Source organism: Salminus brasiliensis, chromosome 16, assembly GCF_030463535.1.
Source record: "Salminus brasiliensis chromosome 16, fSalBra1.hap2, whole genome shotgun sequence".
Classification (NCBI taxonomy): domain Eukaryota; kingdom Metazoa; phylum Chordata; class Actinopteri; order Characiformes; family Bryconidae; genus Salminus; species Salminus brasiliensis.
Window position 1 is genome coordinate 2885471 of NC_132893.1, and position 6474 is coordinate 2891944.

A 6474-nucleotide genomic window follows, 5' to 3' on the forward strand; every position below is an offset into this window, starting at 1 on the left:
AGCTCGACTTATTAAAAAATAAAAGTCCCTTGTTTATTTATTGTGTTTGTTTGTTAGAGTAGGGTTATTAAAACGTCACGCCTAATTGCATATGATTACACAATAAAAAATATTATTATTAAATATTATATGTATAAAAATATATGTATTTATTTTTAATATATAATTAATTTTTAAAATATAAAAAAAATGTTTATACTGTGAGCTAAAATACACAGGCAGATGAAGATTGTAATATATTTTATTATATTAATATAAACCCTGTATATACATCCAAATGTTTGTGGATAGTCCTGGTGGACACCCCTTCTAGTGTCAGGTATGGGCTAGGTGTGGGGTATAAAGCACCCCCCAGCATTGAGGAGCTGTGAAGCAGTGGAACTAACCGTGCTCTCTGGAATGATGGATGGTTGGTGCTCCATCCAGAACATTTGGGATGAGTTGAGAAGTTGGGGATGATGAGGTGGGGTGGCGATCATCCAGCTTCCCGATATCACTCACACTCTGGTCGCTGAATGCAATCAAATCCTCACAGCAGTGCGAAATCTAGTAGAAGGCCTTCTTCTCTGGACAGTAGAGACGGTTACACCAACAAAAGCAGGATCAGCTCTTTTTAAATACCCTTAGATTTCAGAAGACACTATAAACAATGAGAAGGTGTCCCAATACTTTTGTCCATTTAGTTTATATATGTATATAGAGAGACAAAGGGAGAGCTGGAGTGTTGTGTATTATAACCTTATTAAAGCCAATTTCAGCTGAACTTCCACTTTCGGACAGATGGTGGCACCAAAGCTCTGCTCATGATAGCATCATTCACACAGCATCATCCTCATCACCATCATCCTCATCACCATTATCATCATCATCAAAGAGAAAAGGGGGTTCTCAAATATGATCGATTAATTAATAGATTTTAATGCAGTTAATAAATAGTTATGGGTGTCCTCTGGTGAACACTTTTACTGGAACGGTCCTGGTGGCAGAAGAGGAGTGTGTGAGGTCCAGAAGCTCAGGGGGCTCGGCGGAGAACAGCCGTGGTGTGAGAAGCTCAAATGAGTCGCTTTGCAGAAGCACTTTAGGACAAAAGAACACCCCTCATTATGTATGATGGAGTGAACCGGGTTGATGGGAAAGTCCTCCACCAGCAGTCCTAATCACTGTGATCTGATGAAGGCTCTGTTAGAGACTAGAGCCTATAAAAGAGGAAGCTGAACAGCTACCTCTGAGCCTCTTTCTCATGGATACACCACATGTCAATTCTAATGAACACACTCAGCTACTTTAAGCTGCGCCCATATCTGCAGACACAGGTGTGGGCTAGAGGGGTATAAAGCCCACCAGCATTGAGCCGTGGAGCAGTGAAAGAGCTGTGTTCTCAGGAATGATGGTTGAGCTCCACCCAGTACTTCTGGGATGAGTTGGGAAGTTGGGGATGAGTTAGGGGTGGGGAGCTGGGGAGCTGTGTTCTCTGGAATGATGGTGGAGCTCCATCCAGTACTTCTGGGATGAGTTGGGGATGAGTTGGGAAGTTGGGGATGAGGTAGGGAGTTGGGGGTGGGGAGCTGGGGAGCTGTGTTCTCTGGAATGATGGTGGAGCTCCATCCAGTACTTCTGGGATGAGTTGGGAATGGGGTGGGCAGTTGGGGATGAATTGGGGATGAGTTGGGGATGCGGTGGGGAGTTGGGGAGTTGGGGATGCGGTGGGGAGTTGGGCATAAGTTGGGGATGAGTTGGGGAGTTGGGGATGGGGTGGGGAGTTGGGGATGCGGTGGGGAGTTGGGGATGGGGTGGGGAGTTGGGGATGCGGTGGGGAGTTGGGGATGCGGTGGGGAGTTGGAGATGCAGTGGGGAGCTGGGGATGAGGTGTAGGTGGGGTGATCATCTAACAGCCTAACCTCACAACCGCTGTGGTTGCTGAATGCAGTCAAATCCTCACAGCAATGCCTTCTTCTCTGGACAGTAGAGACGGTTACTCCAGCAAAAGCAAGATCAACTCTTTGTAATAATGAATGAGCAAGTGTCCCAATACTTTTGTCCATTCCGCGAATCGGCGGTGTCGGGAGGATTGCCCCTTTCACCTCCATTCAGACTGACTCGCCTGTAATGCTGCTATTCTGCAGAATCACAACACACACACACACACACACACACACACACACACACACACACACAACAGCACATTTTTCTTCTTAATTCTTACTCTGTCCTTTTCTGCACTCAAACACACACTTCTTCACACACACACACACACAAACACACACACACACATATAGAAAATTCAAACAACTGTAATGGAAAAAAAAGAAAAAAATGATGAAACAGAGAGTAACCTGAGTTGTAAGTGTGTGTGTGAGTGTGTGTGTGTGTGTGTGTGTGGGGGGGGGGGGGGGGGGGGGGGGTTCGCTACCCTCTGGATATTGACTCTTTTTTTTCTTCCTTTTTTAGAAACATTAACGCCTCAGAATGGAAGCAGCCGCTTCGTACACACACTTTACACACTGCCGTCAACATCTAACACACACACTTCTAAAAAAAAAGGAAAAAGCTTCTGACACAATTACAGCTCTTAGAAGAAAAGCAAAGCCGAGCGGACGAGCCTGTTTTCTCTAGAAAGCCACAAACACCAATATTTACCAGCGCCAGCAGTGCTGCTCTTACTCTCGTTTAAGACGTCCTCCTAAGTGTGCTTCTCAAAGTGCTGTCTGTGTGGCTGATGTAGCGCACCTTTGAACACTGGACACATGATGATGGGGGGTTTTGATGGGGTCTTTGTGTACAGGGGGACAGAGGTGCAGGGGTTTAACCCCTGATAACTCCTTCAAACCCTGTGTGTAGGCCCATCCTTCATTACTATGATAACTGATGTGACCTTTATAGGCCCTAGAATTGAACCTTGGGGAACTCCCATTAAAAAAAGTGAAAAAGTTGAATCATTAAGCATTAATCGTTACAAAAATTCAAAGTTACATGATGTGGTTGGACAGACAAGACGTTTGATGACTTAATGAACAAAAGCACAGACAAGCGTCAGACTAACTAGCATTTGCCTGATATGCTAAGCCAGCTCAATTATGCTACAAAGTTAGGAGAATGCAGAGTTTGGAGTCAAGCCCAAGGACTTCTATTGGTGGAGAGTGGTGGGCTTGTCCAGCTGGCGAATTGAACCTGGAGAAGGCAGTGCTGTTACCCACTATGCTATCCCATGAAACCCAGTGTGGAACCATCACAGGCTTCCAGACCTAAAAAACAATTATAATATTTATAAATGTATAAATACACATACATTATATATATATATTTATATAATATATATAATTACTTTTTTTAATCAGATATGTTCAGCTGTGTCCCAGCAACATTAAATTAAGGCCATATATATATATATATATATATATATATATATATATATATATATATATGTATATATATGTTTTTAACCCAGCACTGAGGAACCCATTCAGAACTGAGTGGAGGCTAATGCAAATGCTAATGCTAATGCACACCAGCGCTGATTGGTCAAGAAGGAGAGTCAGTGCAGGCTAGCAGACGCCAGTGACGGCCAGCGCCGCACTAAAGTGATGTGGGAGGAGAGCGCCATCTACCCAACCCAAGGCCAATTGCGTTCTCTCTTGGCCCTGGCTGCCGATGCTGCTAGCATTGTGAACGGGATACGAACCAGCAACCCTCTGATCACAGTGGCCGCATCTTAGTCGGCTGGACCACCCGGGGCCATCCCCATCTCCTCAGGTTTTGTTGACTGCAGTGCTTGTTAAAGTGGAGCGTTAGCACTAGCTAGCAGCTTAATTGCACTTAATACGACCAACAACACAAACTAAGAGGGTTAAAAATCCATTTTGTTTGGAAACAGAGTAACATTTTAAACCACTTTTGCCTTTCCGGTACCAGATTTTCAAGTATCTGCCGGCACCAGTATCTGCCCCTCCAGTCAAGCCGGCTTGGACGCACCAGCCCACACCAGAGCGCCCCATCTACCCACCCTGGAGAGAGGAGGGCAGTTGTGCTCTGGGCCTTGGCTGCCGATGGCAAGCAGCATGGCCATAATAGTGACATAGTGATAGCGCCCCCCCTTTTGTATATATATAAAAGGGGGGGGGGGGGGCTGTCACTGTGTCACTATTATGGCCATGCTTTGTAAATAAGACATGTTAAGCGTGAAAGAGCAGTGTTTACTGGTTGAGGGACTGCACATTTGAAAAGTTTCAGAGCTGAAAAAATAAAAACTTCCGCAATGCAAAAACACGTGAGGAAGGTAGGGAAGCATAATCTGGCTAAGCTCGACCAAACAGCTTTTTAATAAGTGTGTAAAATTTCACATTTCAGAGCAGTGAAAAAACCCCCACCAGTGTAGAAGCAGAAAGAGCTTCTGCAGCGATTTCATGTGCAGGTTCACGCCTCCGTGATAAAAGCTGCTAAACTACAGTTTGTTTCATTTAAACAAGCTGCTGAAACTCAGCTTCTGCTTTCGGAACCAAGAAAACTCCACATGGAGAAGAAAAAGTACTAAACGTTCATGGGGACACACTGGGGACACACTGGTGCTAAATGTTCAGAGGCATCCTTTAAACTGCTGGGATTTTAAACTGGTAAACTGTAGAGCTCAAAGAAGAGGACACTGGGGAAACACTGGGGACACACAGGTGCTAAATGTTCATGGGGACACACTGGGGACACACGGGTGCTAAACATTCATGGGGACACACTGGGGACACACGGGTGCTAAATGTTCATGGGGACACACTGGGGACACACAGGTGCTAAACGTTCATGGGGACACACTGGGGACACACGGGTGCTAAACATTCATGGGGACACACTGGGGACACACAGGTGCTACATGATCATGGGGACACACTGGGGACACACGGGTGCTAAACGTTCATTGGGACACACTGGGGACACACGGGTGCTAAACGTTCATGGGGACACACTGGGGACACACAGGTGTTAAATGTTCATGGGGACACATTGGGAACACGGGTGCTAAATGTTCATGGGGACACACTGGGGACACACAGGTGCTAAACGTTCATGGGGACACACTGGGGACACACGGGTGCTAAACGTTCATGGGGACACACTGGGGACACACAGGTGCTACATGATCATGGGGACACACTGGGGACACACAGGTGCTACATGATCATGGGGACACACTGGGGACACACAGGTGCTAAACGTTCATGGGGACACATTGGGGACACACGGGTGCTAAATGTTCATGGGGACACATTGGGGACACATGGGTGTCCAACGTGGCTGGGGGGCTTCAAACAGTAAGCAAGCAGTAAAATAAAAAAATAATAATAATAAAAAGATAAAATCACTGCTGTCCAATGAAAAACATGTATCTCCGTTTTTGGTTTTCTCCATCCTTTGAATCCTTTGAAATGTCCCGGCTGATGGTCTGTTTAAAAAAGTTCTACAGAAAAAAACATGTAGAGCGTCAGTGAGCTTCATGGTAAAGGTGATCTATGTTGCCGATACCGATACTGTGATACTAAGTGCCGGTATCGGTTCAACACTACGTATTGTGTCTTATTTGGGATAGGATATAAAAAGAGTGACTCTGTAAATATCAGGATTTATAGGCGTCTATAAATACCAGTTGGTATCGGTACTGAGTATCGGCAGGAAACCGTGGTGCCTAGTCCTCCAGCTGCAGACCTGTTAGCCGCATCAGCCTCGCAGCTCCAGTGTCGAGTCGAACCCGAAGAAGCCAACCTCAGCACCACCCATGTCCCGGCTGATGGGCTACATTTGGAGCCGGTGGAAAAAAGTGTGCAAATGAGATTTTTGACCAAAGTATCCCTTTAAGCCACGCCATTACGCAGCTCAGAGTGCTAATCCTCAGAACGGGTTTAAGCTCCTAAAAGGCGCTAGAGCCGGCGCTCAGGCATCCGTCCTGAAGTTGTGCTGGATAAGACGGCTGTAAAGGAGAGCGGAGTGATGAAGAGCTTGTTTATGATAGCGCCGCCAGTGACGACCACACACACACACGCACACACACACACACACACACACACACACACTGAGAAGGTTTCAGTCAGACCAGTGGGTTTATATGGAGCCCGTCAGCAAGGCCTCCTTTAAACTGCTGGGATTTTAAACTGGTAAACTGTGGAGCTCAAAGAAGAGGACACTGGGGACACATTGGGGGGACACGGGCGTCCAACGTAGGTAGGACGTTGTGGCTGGGGGGCTTCAAATAATAAGCAAGCAGTAAAAAATTTAAATAATAATAATAATAATAATAATATAAAAAAATTGATAAAATAACTGCTGTCAAATGAAAAAACATCTCCATTTTTGGTTTTCTCCATCCTTTGAATCTGTAGCTTGTGTGAGTAATTCTAGATGAATGGACCAATAGAAATGCCTATTTCTGCCTTCTCCTATAAAGTCACACCAGCCCAACACCACACCGGCCCAAATGCAATAAATACAATAAAT